General features: G+C 44.1%; 1 protein-coding gene and 1 long non-coding RNA gene across 2 annotated transcripts in view; one reads left to right on the top strand and one right to left on the bottom strand.

Moving 5' to 3' along the window:
* Positions 1 to 17052, bottom strand: part of FGFRL1 (fibroblast growth factor receptor like 1) — a 150026-nt gene that overhangs the window by 11970 nt on the left and 121004 nt on the right. The gene's annotated exons all lie outside the window — the stretch shown is intronic.
* Positions 9382 to 16974, top strand: LOC135179559 (uncharacterized). The gene is made up of 3 exons (XR_010304041.1): positions 9382 to 12529; positions 14492 to 14714; positions 16590 to 16974. It is a non-coding gene; the product is annotated as an uncharacterized LOC135179559 (long non-coding RNA).

Here is a 17052-nt window from a genome sequence, read left to right as displayed (position 1 = left end):
TCAGGACCAGATTGCCCTTTCTCATCCCAGAAAGCACAAAGCTCCATACATGTTGCCTACCACAAGTCTTTCTGGTCCACTTCCTGTCCCAAAGCAGGCTGGATTTTTTGCAGAAAAGAGATTTCTTTATGTAACCATCAAATGACAAAGCACTCAGTGAATCCCATGGGACAAAGAGTGCCACATTATTGGGATACTGCTTATTACCATAGTAGGATTGTTCTGTTCCCTCTTAAAAGCTACTAACACAGGGAGGAAGTTCTGTATAATGGTCTGGAAAATGTTCACAGGTGGTTACCAAGCCAAGATCAGATTTGATTTACCCACAGACATCTTTTAGCCAAAGGCTATGACTGGTTTTCAGGCCAACACTACATTTTGAACATCCGACCACGTGTCAAAGCCATGGCACAATTTTGGAAGCAAAAATCTTGCCGTAGTATTTATGGCTCACAAAGTTGCTTTAATTTGTTGTGATGCAAGGCTCGTCCCTGCTCTGACTTGATGGGACCAGCTTTGGAGTCTTTGATGTCAGAGGCCTTGAAAGCCCTGTTTCACAGATGAGCCAGCTTTGCATAAATAAACAAAGTGACCTCTGAACTGGAGCCTGAGACCTGAGCACACTTCAAAGCACTGGAGGCGAGGCAATGGGGCGGGGGCAAGGGAATGAAGCAATCAGCATGCACCATTAAGGCAGCCCCCGGCCAACACTTCCCCCCAACAAGGGGTGTAAATAAAAGGAGGGAGGCAAGTGGGGAAGGACTGAAACAAGGGGAAAGTGATGTAATCCAGTGAGGCTTGAACAATGACAGGGAGGCCTTCTCCCATGGATAAAAGAAAGAGCTCGCTCTGAACTCCAGCTCTGAGAGCTGATTCTCACATTTACCCAGGTGCATCGTATTTGCACATCCTGCTCACTCCTTGATGTCTTTTGCTGCTGCAGACTTCTAGTGAGTGACAGAACACAAGGTGCTTGTGCCAGGTGAGTTTGGGACTTCTAGGAGTTAAATCAGGATTTCTTCTGCTGAGCCTAATCAGGAAAACTGCAGGATGAGAATACACCATAAACTTAGAAGTGATTGGACTCACTTTTCAGTAGCCTTGACAGTGCAGTACAAGAGAAACAAACATGCAAGCAAGTGCAACCTGAAAAAGTAGGTCTTTCAGGATTTCCTGTAACACTTGCTGAATTTAAAGGGAAACAGAATGGAGAGATCATTTTGTACCTTGGTGTAGGGAGTTTTCTGCTCTCATGACTGGTTCATCTGATGCCCAGTTGAACAGTCCATGAGGTACATATGCAGGCAGGCAGTAACAAGTTTATCACTGGGTTTGCAGAGATTAAGGCACTTGCTTTCTCCAGATCTCCTTAATGTGGATTACCACTCCAGGCTTCACTAGAACCCCCAATGGCCAGGGAAACACACCCCAAACTAGTAGCTAGTACATTAGCTCCACCTGAAAGCTAACCACTGCCAACTGCCATGTTTTTATTGCTCCTTCTGTGAGATTTGAGTGCTTCTGGAGGACCTTGACCCTGGCAAGCCACTACTTGAGAATCTATTTTTTTGGTTATTGAATAACGATTCTGAACTTCTATGATTGTAAAGAACTCTACACAATTATACTTTAAAAGCTGAGAGGAAAATGAACAATGCACTCATTTCTGAGATCTTGTGATTTTCTTCAGCTTGTTCCACAGTTTTGCAAGGTCTGAATTACAGCTTCAGGACCCTTGGGATTGGTGATCCATAGATGAAACCCACAGCTGATTTGAAATCATAGATAAGATGAAGATGCAAAGTCCTTATCTTCACTAATTCTGAATTTTCTCCTATCCTTGCAGTCTAATTTAGCAACCCTCTTTTCTGTCAGAGGCAGACAGGACAAAACTCCAAAAAACTCATCTCTCTAACATAAACCTGGTATAAATCTTAGATACCCTTTCAAGTACTTTTCATAGCGTCTTCATCAGTTCTTTACCTCATGCTCTCCATTCCTTAACCTGCCTACTACGTTAGGTGTCACCTACTGTATTAACGTTGCTGATGCTATGAAAAGCAGGAAGTGTGTTTTCAATTTATTTGGAAATGACACAGTGAAAGCAAAGGGATCAGGAATGTCTAGAGGGAAGAAAAAAGATCCCATGAAGGGAACCTTTCTCCCTGGACTCAGACAAGCAAAGCCCCTCTAGATGAAAAAGAAACCCACTCAGAGGAGCACATAGCCAACAACATTCTACTTTTCTCAAAAAACAAACACCTCAAAACAAAACAAGAAAACAAAACAATCAACAAGATCAATACAAACTAAATGGTTACTGGCAGAGAATTTGCCTCTGTAACAGGCACTGAACACTTCATTGCCTACTGCCTCTGACTCCAAAAATAACCAGAGGTATTGATACTAGAATTTCCTGAAAATAAATAATAGTGTTAGTGACTTTTTTGGCATTTTCAGCTCTGGTCATTTTCATGAGAAATACCATGCAAAAACTTTCATGGATTTCACTCCCAGCACTGGGAATCTCTCTGTAAGGAAGATGCTTTTCAAAAGAATCACTTCCAGCCTGCCTACCTCCTAAAACATTGGAGAGGCTCCACAGTTCATTGACCAAAGCTCTTATTTGGAGCAAAGAATCACGACTTCTGACCCTAGCTGGATCAGTAACTCCCATTTGGAAGCTATGATGATGCATAGGCCCAACCTATTACCCGTAGATGACAAAGCTCTGAACTGGTTGTTGCTGCATCCCACAGCTCAGCATACAAGTGAATGTATATCAGAATGATCACCTTAAAAACAAAGACGGCTTCACTCTCTTCCACAGAATGACAGGAGGAGGTACAATGGGGTAGCACAGACATATCAGGGCCAGTTTATTTTACAGGCTGGTACCAATCTAGCTTCAACAGCAGAGGCAAACCAGTCCTGCTTCTCCAGAAAGTTTTAGCAGCCCACATTGAATCTAGCTTTGCTGTGCAAAAGCTGCTACCAGCACCTGAGCTAACTCTTTTACCACCAACTCCTTCTTAATACTGCACCATCTCTGCTGGGAGTCCAACACAGACACGTCCCTGCTCCATACCCTTGCAGATTACTGAAGTCATACTCCAGTACTTGAGATGTAGCCTCACCAGTGCTGACAATGACAGCCATGGTCCTGCTGGCCATTGCTGATACAGACCAGAAGGCTGGTACAGACCAGGAGGCTGGTAGCCTTCTCGGCCACCTGAGCACATGCTGGCCCATATTCAGCCAGCTGTTGCCCAACACTCCCAGGTCTTTTTCCACCAGGCAGCTTTCCAGACTCGGTCCATGGAACACTAAACATTCTCATGGTCTAAACATGGCTGCACTAGACATTTTACAAATCCATTTGCCAATGCTGGCTCATGACTTCTCAGTCAGAGTTTCAGTAGCTCCTTCACTCCTACTGTGAATACAGCATGATCAAAAAGAAGGGAAGAATGTTCATGAAAGACAAGAAAATTCTCTATTGATTACATCTATACAGAGGAGCTTTCATGTTCTTCTGAGTCCATGCAGGGTGAGACCTGTGCATACCATGTTCCTCTCACATCTCCTCTTTGTCCCCATGATTTTGTCTCTGGTCCAGATCTGCACCTGCTTTGTAACTCTTTCTCCCTCTCCTTCCCCAATCACTTTAAGGAGGAAGAAGCCCTTCTGAAGGTTCAGTTCTTCCCTTGCACCCTGTGGTCTGTCAGTGCCCATAGCTCTCAAAGTCATCTTAGACACTTTCTCAGTCATGGTTCTTCTGCACCATGGCATGCTTCAGCTCCTGCTGTAACCACACAAGAACCACAAGGAGAAACTGCTGGAGTTCTTCACTGAATTACTACAATTCCCTGGCCTACCATTATAACAATTACATTACAAAGGCAGTCACAGGCCTTCCACCATGCCAACTCCTCCAGACACCAGGACCTGCTGTCTGCCCTTGGGTCTCCATTCCACAGGGGGCAAAAAAACAATTCCTCCCTTTTTGTTGATGTGGTTGAGGTTACTTTGTCTTTTAATCAGCATGGTCCTGCACACAGAGACAGTAGCCCCAAGAGCACTGCACCACAGGCACCAGTCTGCGGTTATAGTCTTGATCTACTGCTGGAGAGGATGAAAGGAAGAAATGAGAGAGCAAGAAGAGTGGTTAGGCTTCTGCCTTGTCACCAGGACTTTCTGAGCATAAAATAGCAGTGGCAAAAAGGCAGCAATTCCCAGCTGTCCCAGACCTTGAACAAATTGCTAATATTTCCCAGTATTATTGAGCTGTTACTTGCATCGTGATGGTATCAAGATTTCTGTAAGCCAGGTTCCCAGACCTTTAGTCATTGCTCACACAGCACAAAAGGCAGGCATGGAGTGGAAGCCACATGGACTAAGGTTCCTCAAGAAACATATTTTTTAGCATCCACCCATTCTGGCCTGGTGGGGGAATGACAGGACTCCTGTACTTTCATAGAGTTAAGAAGTAAAGCTTTACCACTGACCAGCCTATCTGAATTTATAACCATTTCATGGCATTTATACTAAACCATTAGTGACTTCCAGCAAGTTTATAAACATTGGGAAGACTTATGTGACTTTAACTGTTATCTGGCAAATCAAGATGCTGAAATAGTCCTTACTTTAGAAACCTAACTCAGGCGCACAAGTCAGGAGTAAGACTGAAAGGAAAGTCAGGTTGACATCTATCTCTCTTGCCTGATTGCAAGAGATGATGGGGGGGGAGCCTGAGACATGTAGCACGAGTGCCAAAAGCAAGGTGGTATGAGCACTCCACCCAAGAACATAGGCAAAAATTCCATCTTCTGCAATCCTAAATGACTTAGGACTGGGGGAGGGAGGCATGTCACTGAAAGGACTAATGCAAGGTTAATGATAAGAAGATTACAGTAGAGCCAAGGACAAACTGGTAAGACATGGCTCTCAGCCTCCTATTTTAATCACTAGACAGTTGCTGTTCCCCATGAACTTGCACCTCTATCACTCTGCTTCCTAGCAGCATTGATCAATTATTGCTCATTATTTCCTTCACCAAGATGTGCAGGAACACCACTGATAGATCTTCTATCTCCCTGAATGTTCCCGTGGTCAAGATAGCCAGCACAAAGACAGTTCCAGAGGGAAGAAGAGAGGTCATATATGCCAGTGACTGAGTAGAAGAATTCTTTTTGGAGGGCATTTGTAACAAAACAAAGCTAATCAATCGTACAGTCCTGTCCCATCCAAACACTGAGTTAATTCCTTAGTGTGGAATTACCCAATCCATCATGATGAGCTGGGAATTGCAATACTGGGCTCTACAGACAGGAATGTGGATCCAGCTGTTTCTTCAACACCAGTATAAAAATCATTGAAACACATTTTATGAGCTTGCATATTTCATAGCCTTCTGGTAGAGAAGTAAAAATACCTCCTGTGGAAGCAAATGAAACATCTTATGCAGTATGACAATTTGCAAACTCTCAGGGAGGACTGCTGCTTAACATCTTCAGTGGGAAAAGTGAGTCCCATGTTTGTGTTTGCTGGAGGCAAAAAGTCACACTTCATCAAGATCCATCATTAGCCTGTTATGCTTTAACTTTGATTTCAAGAAATAGCAGCACCTACGAGTGGTAAAGATGCCAAGAAATCCACAGAAGCTGGCAGCTTTCAGCAGGACATGACAGAACATACGAAAAACTCTTGAGCCTGAGATGTTAGTTATAGTCAGTAGGGCACAAAATGTGGCCGGGGCATCCTTCCCCTCAGGTTTCAGAAGAATAACTTCAGAAAGCAGACTGCATATGCAGTGAACACAGGTTAAAAAAAATAAGCCATTTGCAGCTGAGGGCCCCTCAGCAGACACTAACCTATGACTGGTAAATGGACTTCCTGAAGGACTGGTAAGCCACTATGACAGGAAGTACAGAAAAGGCATCTGAAAACCAAATTTTAGCTCACTTTTTAAACTTATCTTTTACTGACAAACCTATATGCAGCAGGACGATGAAGCTGGTGAGAGACCTGGAACACAGCCCTGTGAGGAGAAGCTGAGGGAGCTGGGTTTGTTTAGCCTGCAGAAGAGGAGGCTCTGGGCTAACCTCATTGCTGTCTACAACTACCTGAAGGGAGGTCGCAGCCAGGTGGGGTTGGTCTTTTCTCCCAGGCAACTAGCAAGAGAACAAGGGGACAGTCTCAAGTTGTGCTGGGGGAGGTCTAGGCTGGAAGTTAGGAGGAAGTTCTTGCCAGAGAGAGTGATTGGCATTGGAATGGGCTGCCCAGGGAGGTGGTGGAGTCACCGTCCCTGGAGGTGTCCAAGAAAAGAGTGGATGATGCACTTAGTGCCATGGTCTAGCTACCTGGACAGGGCTGGGTTTGGACTGGATGATCTTGGAGGTCTCTTCCAACCTAGTTGATTCTATGATTGCATGAAAGGCAGTATGGCAGTGGTGTGCACTCACAGACCATCATACAGCATGACAAGAAGCTAAAGAAAATGAGATTTTGTGGTCCAGTCATGAAAGAAAAAGTATCCTCAGTGTCCAGTCCTCCAACACATCTCTCACACGCTGTTAAATAGCAAAGAAGCATGCACCTTGTACATAATGATCAGTGAATGACACACAATTCTCCAGGTCATTTTAAGACCAATACCAAACTGATTTAAGCAGCAAAACATTACCACTTTCACAATTCTGTCCAAGAACAACTCTGGACAAGTGGCAATTTTGTTGGCTCCCAAAACAAACGGAATACTTGGCTCCCTACCTAACAGGAGGATTACAGTATATTACACGGGATAATACAGGCCTGTGTCTCACCAAAATTAAACCCAGCCTAATTGCTTGGAGTAAATTACAGCTTTCCATGTGGGGTAAAAACAAACTGTAAAAATGGTTGCTCCACAATTAACTCTATAATTCCAGAGCTGTCATTACAAATTTCTAAGCCACAGAATACTTCAAAACAATGGCTGCTGTGATTCCTGTGGGATGGGATTAAACTCCCTTGTGTTTCCTGCCTTCCCCTCGCCCTGCCTTCTTTTTTCTACATGCCTGTCTTAGCACATGAGAAGCAGCAGAGCAGAACAACCACCAGCGTAGGTCCAAAGAGTCCAGAGATAGAAGCTACCTAAGAAAACTCATGAAATTCAGGATTAGTTTAGAATTCAACACTGGAAGATACAGAACATTTAAGTCCCCTACTGGTAATACAGAGATGGAGGAATTTATTCTTTAACTGTTAACCAGTGCTCTCTCCAAAATCTCTAAATACTCACTCTGCAGTTACACACCTTATTTTCTGCTGTGCTAATGTATACTATTATTAACATACTCATATGAATATTGCATACTGAATGCATCCCCACATGCTGCTGGCTATTTTGAACAGCAGATGTGAGGGGGATTTAAATGCCAATTCTAAAGCTGTACAGTTGATTAAACTCCTCTGAACCATTCATAGATTATCAGATATTCTGTTTACATGTATCCCTCCCATGTAGAATACTTCAGGGAATACTCTAGACCTTGGCACATGGTTTAGAATGATGATAACCAATGTTGGAGATGCCACACAGACAGCAGGACATACTATCTAGTTACATCTGTGTGTAAAATGTTTCAAGATTTTTTGATGGAAGGAGTTATGAACGTGTAAGGCTGAGATGCTATGCTCCATTTATGTCCCTCTAAATCACGCTCAGAGATAACAAGCAGTTAGAGCCTCAGCAACGCAAAAACAAGCATTTTTATGAATGCACTTCATTGCATCCATGTGCTGTTATCCCCTAGGATAATTATGACTTGTGGGTGAACCTTGAGAAACTGCAGAGCATCAGCTTGAAAGGAAAAGTCCACTGCCAAAACGCATCCAAACCTTGAAAATGGACACCTTGTGAGAATAGGCTGTGCAGAGTCAGCCTGCAGCGCGCTCAGGGCTTAGTCCTCACTTCTTGTAACCCCAGGGAAACCCCTATCCGTGCCACAAATCTGACTGACTCCAACTCCTGCATCTGCAGCCTCACAAATCCCACGGGCCCGAAGCTCCCACGCTCTGCAGCAGAGGCTGTGCCTGACAGATGACACACAAGTGTTACAGATACACCATGGGCTGCAGCCCAGGAATGGTCACAGCGTTGCAGGCACACTGGGGAAAGAAAAAAGATTCAGCAGGACCCCTTGGTAAAGTCCCTGTGGTCATACATCCTGAATGAGGAACTCGATTGTGTGAAAGCATTCCTCATAATTCCTTCTGTTTTCATTAACAATATTAAATTTCCTGCTTCTGGGATATCTTTTTGTTTTAACAGGCGCAGATTTTTTGTCTCGCCTTCCGAGAGGCTGTGCCACTGCAGTCTATTATTACTGTTTACGCTGAAGTAATTTAAATGGACCAGGCATCCATATCCAAAATCAGCAATTTGCAAGCCACACTCTCATACCAACCAGATTAAGGTAACACCTGAGATGTGTTTTCTTTCGAGACACAGGAGTCTGAATGGCTGAACGCGTGAGAAACGCATGAAAAAGCCCTTCTGCTTCAGAACCACGCGTGCAGTGGTTCTGTGGTGTTCACAGGTCACCTCTGCTGCCTTTTCTTAACAAACAGCCCACTAGAATTCAATCGAAGTGTAACACACCAATGGCCTGGAATCACTAGACAAAGGCAAAAAACAAGAGTTGTTTTCTTACGATGTGAAGCGTCCCATCGTGGCCCAGACATAAGCAGGGGTAGATAAATTATCTGGTCTATGATTTTCTCTGGCATATTGTTTTACTCGTGCCTTTCTTCTTCCTCTGCAGGGGGGCTTGTGGCCGTATTGTTTTGCTCTTTGTGGCTGGCAGCCTTTGCAGTGGCAGCACACACGCTAAAGCGCGGGCAAGAGCGGGAACGCACATTCCTTGTGAGGCAACCAAGCAGTGCGAAGTGTCCCAGACCATGCCAAATCTTTACAAGCACAGCAGTCAAACAGAGAACTATACCCTTCAAAAACCAAACCTAGGGGGAAAATCCCACTCTTAATTAGAACATCGTGATTTGGATATTTACAAGCTTTAAATATAAGACCTGGCTCCCTATTGAGGCCTAATTGGTTCTTTTGAAGACCCCTTATAAAACAGTGCTCACACTCCCCAGCTAAGCATTCCCCTCTCCCTTTTGCTCGGTGATGCCTTGCTTCCACTTTGAGTTGGTCGCTCCCAGGACTGCTCTCTGGCTCAGCTTTCAAGCCGATTTCTCTGACAAGCTGGCAGCAATGAAATAATTCATTCCAGAGGCTGAGAGAATCACCCGCAGCACACACGGTGAGGATCATCTGGCAGCAGTACTGAGGCCTACGCAACGGGGGGCTGGGGTAAGCCCTGCACCGGGACACGCGAGCGCGGCGGGGAGGGGAAGCCTTCAGCAGGCTGGCCAGGAACGAAGGCGGCAGCATGGCAGCAGGCTGCTCTGAGGATACACTGGAAGGAGGACAAAGCACCCAGGAAAGGAACATTTTCAATAAAAATGGCGTTTTCACATGAATAAGGAAGCCCCTGGGATGAACCCTGTGACACAGGACAGAGGTTCAAGATGTGGCCTGTGGATTGACCACTTCTGAGGGTGCACAAAGGACCCCTGAGAAAGATGAACCAAACGAGTGATCTGTGGCTGGGGTTTCCCTAGGGCAAAAATCCAGGCAGTCAGGACTCTCTCCTGTGAGCACAATGTGTAACAACCTGGCCGAAGATCTCACTCAACAGCAGCTAGCCTGTTGCACAGCAGTCTGATTACACATCCCTGTGCACTTCCAAACCAGCCTCATCTGGGCAGAGATTAGTCACTGTAAACTCCTGGACTAAGGTCTGCTGCCTGATGGATTTCTGAGGACTAGAGACCCTGCTACATGCATGCCCTGAAACCTGTAGAAGCAAGAGCCCCAGCTGACTGCTGCCACATGCTCCCTTGGAATCCCATGTAGGGGCAGGCAAGTCAAGGTGACTTGCCAAGTCCCTTTTGAGATAACACAGCAGGAAATAGGTTTGAACTGTGCTGGCTTTGCTCCCTGAGCACTCAAAAATTATACCCTTTGAAAACTACATTAGGTTCCATATATATCTTCCTTCATTTGACTTCTGACTGAGGTTATAACTTGTCAGCATTGCAAACTGCACAAGTCTCTTTCACAAGACCTTCTGGTAACAGGGAGCTGGCCCTCCTGCATAACCCACTGTGTTCAGCTCAGCAAACAGGCTTCCCACTGTCTGCATTCAACCTGCCCACACTGTCCCAGCTTACATAAAGTTCATTGATCCCTAAGGGTAGCCTGGCCAAGGTCAACTGCCTGACTTGCTGTTAGGATGGCTCTCCAGAGAAACTGTCCAGAAGTTGATGGTCCATATTGCCTCTTCACAAGCAAGAGTTAATGCAACCACATTGTCAGTCAATACCCCAGAGATGCAAAGCAGACTCCATCACATTATATTCAATCCCAAAGCCCCACAGGGAAACCTTTCCACTGAGATGCCAGGCTGAAGTTGGCAGAATTTAAGATTATGCCTGAAATGAAGCAGAAAATTGCTTCTGTTTTATTTCTAAGCTACATGTTACTCCAGTGACCAGATATTCCACATTAAAAGTGCACTGGAAACTACCCAGAAACCGAGGTGTGGCATTAATTCTACCTCCTTTCTATAGTCTGAGTGGTTAGCTGGTGCCCAGCAGTCTTAAGAAGATTAAATATCACTTTAGTTTCAAAAGCCTTCTGTTCTGACTATAAAAATACTACCACTGCAATAATAATACAGCTGATTGTAAAGCTTCAATGTTTGGCTTGGATTAATACTGCTGCTACTTCATTTCACAGGGAAAGTAGCACAGTGGTGTTATCTCCTCCAGACAAGAAGGGTTAATTACCCATTATTCATTACAGCAATTGTGGTTTTGCTTCCCTGATGGAAAATTTGTGTTGTTTTCTGCTTCATAAACAATGGGATAATCTTATCAAAAGAAAAAAAATGACCTCTGATAGCAGATTTTTTTTCCTCCATTAACCTTTTCAAAAAAGGAAAAGCATTAAAAAGTGCAGAAATACTTTTAGCTAGTGATTTATTTATTTATTAAGGTTAAAAAGCTACTGTGGAGCCAGTAAAGCTGGAGGACATGCCCATCTCCCTAGCTGAACACCACAGTACTCTTCTGCAGGAGACAGCTCACAGAAGAGACTTTCAGGGAGGTGTTATCTGAAAACCATCCAAGCCCCTTTCCGCTTTCTCACCTTCAAAGAGGAAAAGTAGAGCAGACAGCATGGCACTTGCCAGGCTCTATGTCCTTCACCACCACCAGGAAGGTGACCTCCCCTGCTGATGGCCCAGGACTTCATCTGTGAAATGGGGAGTAAGAGTTTCCCACCAACTGGGAGTAACATGAGGATAAATACAGCCAAACTGTGTGCCTCTCTGGTACCGACAGAGATGCAGAGAGACAGGCATGTTGTTTTAGTCAAGTGTGTGTAACTCACTTAAATTTACCATGCAGTTTCAACTTGCAATCCCATATTTCCTGTCCTAATCTCATACACAATGTGCCACTTGTGCTGTTAGGCAGCTTCTCTGTGGCTGCTCCATAGCAATGGGCAAATTGATTCCTACAGGAAAGGCCAGACTCGGAGAAATACTTCCAGATACATACACAGTTTCCACTGTTCTAAAATGGGAGTAGCTGTTGTGCTCAGGAGTAACAACTGGTGGAAGAAAAAGGCATAGGTATAAGGCACAGAGGAGCTTCCCAGTCTCAGCTCTGCCCAATGCCTCTGAGTAAATGCAAGCAAGTTCTTTGCACCTCTTACTGTCTCAAGAGTTTGCCTGTAGTAATATTGATTCTGCCTTTTCTGCTCTTCCTACAATTACTGATTCTTTGGGCAAGGGTTGCTAAACTGTCCACAGTCAATTGTGCAACAGGACCCTTCTACAAAGAGTTAGTAATAACTAAGAGTAACACTGGTATTCCTTTAGGGAAAAGGCTAAGTGAAAACTCCTTCTAGCAACCCCTACAGCACAAGAGCAACCTCACAGAACTACCACAGTCTTGGTCAAAGCACATTAAAATCCATTAAAATGTTTCACTGGCTTCAGAGTACAATGGATGAAGGACATTACTGTGAACAACACTGACAGACCCAACAACTCAAAACTGTTCTCCAGTGACCATTTCCTTGAAGGGCTGAAATGTTCTCCATCATCTCAATGGACTCTATCCACAAGATCGAAGCAATGCCACAGAAAAACAAAACAGAATACACAGAAATACTCCATAAAAAGGAATGGAAAGCACAAGCTCCCGACTGCCAGAGCTGAGAAAATTGGACAAATGCTTTGCCTTCAGCAACAAACATCCCCTGCAGGAATGGTGGACAGTGTGAAGCCACTCCAGCAGGGGCAATTCACCTGATAAAAGGATGACAAACCTGAGACAGAGACAAGGAGGTGAAGTTCCAGTGGGAATCAGGGAAATGCTGTTTGAGAAGGCATCAACTAGTCTCATAGAGGTGAGAATTCAATTGTCTAGACTCCACACAAGCAGAGGACCAGATAACCAGGGTAGTACATTCTGCCTTTGCTATTCTCCTAAGGTGGAAGGGAAGCTGAAGGATTGGCTTTTCCAGCTCACTGCATTTCACCATGGGGCTCAGCTGTTGGTTTTTTTAATCATATATCCTGAAGATCTAAGAGCAGGAGCCAGTTATTCAAATGGTAGCAGCTATGAGTGTACACAGTTGACAAGCATAGCCCCAGAGGGAGGGGAAAGCTGGCTTTTATGTCTTACATTACTGCTGCTAAGCAAGGAAAACATAACTGGCAATAAATGACAATGAAAAGAAATAGCCTGATCAAATGCTGAAAAAAAACTCTTGTTAAGAAGAAACTGATTTAACCTGTCACAGTATAGTGCCCGATGACACAGCTGAGTTTCACCTTCAGAAAAGCAAAGGAGATGCTCTTAGAAAATCAGCTAAATGCCTCATAACTTACAGAACATACAAGCAGACACCTGTAGTGCAAAGTCTCAGCTGAGAATGTTTCCAGCAGGTAAACCAGACTCCCAAATGGCAGGACAGAAAATTGGTCTCTTTTACTTTATGCCTCAACTGTTTGATATTCAGCATGAGCAGCAGTCACCTGCCTCCTTCACTGCAGTCTAGCTAAGCAGGACAGCCCAGAGCCAAGTCCAGCACTCAGAGAGAAGTGGGACATCAGTGATAATCTAACAGGTCTAAGCACTGATTCACAGTTCAAGCAAGGTAAGAGTAGACAAATTCTACTGAAGTCCAAAACACCAGAAGAAAGCAAAAGAAACCAGAAGTCAGTGCATTTGCTCTGGAGGAAAGGCTGACTGCAACAGCAGTCCCTTTCTCCAAAATTTGTTTGCCAACAACCAATATTGCAGAAACAATTATTTTCTAATACCAGGAAAGTATTGGCAATGTGCAGAAGTTCAAGACAAACCTTCACCCCCAAACCCCTTGCCTCTACTATTAATAACTTCTTATTTCTGAAGAAGCTCTGCACAGAGTCCCTAGAGCCAGGAAAATGCAAACCTACCCAAAAATGAGGCAGGTGAGACCCAACTGCCTGCATCAGCCTGAGAGCACAACCAGTCATTAACTGCAGCTGTATGCCATTAAGGCACCTATTGCAATTTCACCCTCCAGAGCTATGGGCATGGTGGGCTCCATTCACACAAGTGTCCTTTAGTGCAACATGCAGAGTGCTCCAGGAGACAAGCAGGAGGATTATCCTACAAACGGTTCAGTAGCCTTCAAAAGCCCTCACTATGTTAATAGTCTTTAAAATGACATTTCAGAGGACCATCAGAACCTGGTCCTGCTGCTCATGGCTCCGCTTCCATCTAAACCCCTCGCTACGCATCTCCCAACCCCATGGGCCAAGGTGAGAAGGGCTTGTGCCTGCCTACTCAGTGCTAAAATTTATTGGTTAGGCAAGAGGAGAGGACACAGGATTCTCCTTCAGTTTCTTGTGCACATTCTCTTCTACAGCTGCTGAACGTAACTTTAGCAAACATCAAGGAGAACAGGAGGCTTTACTGAATTAAAATATTTAACATACTGGCTAGTCATCGTTCCCTTTGAAACCAATACCCATCTGGGATTTGACTTCATGAAGACTGCTACAGTCTTTCCATACCACATCCCAAAAAAGTTCAGAAGGGAAGCACATTGTTGTGTACTTTATGGAGACCCACAGAAAGATTTGGTTTGGAGTGCACATGCACACAAAAGCTTTTTATCTCCAGGGACCTAACCTCTGATAACTGTCATTGCAAGCATTTTATTTTGCTCACTTAAGTAGCACTATCAATAACCACCTTCTGTTCTAAAGACAAACGTGGTCTGCTTTTCCAAGCAAAGGAAAACAAATTAAAGACTTAAAGTGCCCATCAGTTGTTCACTTCAGCAATTTGATCGCTATTTTTATTTCTTTCTTTCCAGAAGACCCTTCATGCCAGATAACAGTCACTCCCTGCCTGCAGCACTGCCCTTCAGGCCACAGCACGTGTATTCTTTTGAGAGCTCCAGTGAAATATGAGTGAGAGGCACAGATTAGAATCTGGCCTGGAATTATGATTTGAACTCTGCAAAAACGGATACAGCAGGTCAAATTCTCCTCTCGGTTACACCGGAGCAGCATTCCAGCAGAGAACAGCAAATCCAGGTTTTTAGCCCTCATTTTTGTTTATACAACTCGGAATGATGGGGGTTTCTTAGAAGGATTACAAAACATTTGTAGGAAATCCATGGCAAGCTGCATGAATGCAGCTCACTGGGGCATCAGCTGAAGAGTAAGAAAGTGTGTGGCTCTGCCACTTGGGAAGGACAGACGGCTCGTGCAGTCTTGCAAGTCTCATGCCTCTCTGTGGCAATTCTTGGAGTCTGTTTGAGTTTAGAGGAAGCTCTGCAGGCAGCAGCAATTTAGTTGCAGCAGCACAGAGTGCAGCAGGGGTAATTTTACTCAAATGCTCAGGATTCCCCAATTATTCTGATTTACTCTGCTTAACAGTATGATCAGACACAGATTTTCATACCACCATGGCTAGCTGAGGGTTGCTCTCCATGATATCTAGTCTAGTTGTACCTGTCATCACCCCATTATACTGAAGATAGTGCTGGAGGCATACCCAAAAACCAGCAAGAGACATTGGATGTTTACCTTGAAATGGGAGGAACTGACACAAACATGATGGCAAAGAACACAAAATGCCCCTGTGCAATATAGCCTAGGGAGTGCCAGTATGGGAGCAATGTGAAGCATTTCCAATGTGCACACAACACAAGCAGCACCTGGAGCCCCAAACACACACAGACACAAGTGAGTGCAAGTGTGAGTTGCACCAACACACACCCGTACCCATGTGAGGAAGGCAACAGAGCCCATGCACCTCTGGTGCTGCTGCAGTGGAGTTATTCAAGAGACAGTGTTTATCTGCTCTTGTTCCTCCACTTGATTGTGGTGGAGACACATCAGGGACAAATTTCATCCTGTGATTTTAAGCACCTGGCCAAAACAATAACACTGCGGTCTGTAAATGTGCTCAGACCTCCCCCCCTGCAAAAAAAAAGGGGAATAATTTCCCTTTACATGCACACATGCACGTTGTTCAGAAGTATCAGCCATTTCTCCACTCTTCCAGCTCTGGTAAGGCAGGTAATTGAAGCTTCAAAGGAGAATCACAGTTTAATGGAGCTGTGCTTGCCAAAGAAGACAAAGGACTTTCATTAGTTTTCTTCTGGCTTATTTACATGACTTATCTTTTTATAAATTCAACTTCCTTCCAAAGCTGATAATGAGGTGCCTCAAAAAAAAAAAAAAAAGAAAGAAAGGGAATGGTTTATTTGGTCACAAGACAAGTGATTATTTTTTGTGATAGACTATGTCTGGTGTAAAGTTCAAAAACAATGGAAGCAACAGACTTTAGGCAAAGCACACAACTGGTTCTGATAGCAGCCTACCAGGGAAAAATGGCATTTTCCAGAATTCTGCATAACAGCACTGACAAAAAACCTTCCAGGAGCAGCTGCCATGGTTGATTTCTGCTCTGAGATCTACAACTAGGGATGTTTTTTTCAATTACACAGTGTTCATAACCTTTCCCTTCCCTTCCCTTCCCTTCCCTTCCCTTCCCTTCCCTTCCCTTCCCTTCCCTTCCCTTCCCTTCCCTTCCCTTCCCTTCCCTTCCCTTTGATTTTCTTCCTCTTCTCCAGTAGAGAATGAGCATTTCCAAGACAGGAAAAGAACCATTAACATATTAGAGTGTTTCCAGGCATTTCAGCCCTTGTCATTCTCACTTGGACACAAATGTCTACTCCATTTCTCCATGTGGAGTCCTAGTAAAATGACAGGCATGCTGATGTTTTCTTTCACTGGCCTCTAAAGTGTGACAACCAACCTTGTAAATATAGACTTTTAGTGATGAAAAAAACAGGAAAAGAGCAACTGGGTAATTTGAAATAATGACAGAAGTTATTTTCTAGGTAGTAAATGATCAAAAAGTGATCAAAAGGTGATTTGCCCTGACCTGTCATTCCGCAGCTCAGATGCATGGAGGAGACTTATCCAGAACAACAGAATGGGGCAGATGATCAGAAAAAGGATGGAGCAAAGGACGTCCCCTCTTCAGAGAGCCAGCTTCAACCTTTTAACTGCTTCATTATGGTTTGTATAAAACTCTGACAAATATGTACTCACCCAGGGCACCTGAAAATTTACTCTGAGGGTCTATGTGAAATGATCCCAAATCACTACCATGGGTAAATTGTGCCTTAGGTGAATATAAATTCACTTGACAAACACTCAGTTCTGACCCCAAGATTCCTGTTTCCAAGCTTTTCTGATACATACATCAGCAAACAAATGGCTTATATATTTGAGTTTGACTCCAAACAAAATTTAAAATAATCCATGTCATGAAATAAAAACAGCATTAGAATAAAACTATGTGTGCAATAATTAAACAAAAATATAAAGCTCTGACATACTTAAGCAGACAACCTAA

This window comes from Pogoniulus pusillus, chromosome 11, assembly GCF_015220805.1.
Source record: "Pogoniulus pusillus isolate bPogPus1 chromosome 11, bPogPus1.pri, whole genome shotgun sequence".
Classification (NCBI taxonomy): domain Eukaryota; kingdom Metazoa; phylum Chordata; class Aves; order Piciformes; family Lybiidae; genus Pogoniulus; species Pogoniulus pusillus.
Note: the sequence above shows the minus strand (reverse complement) of the source record. Positions and strands in the feature narration are given on the sequence as shown.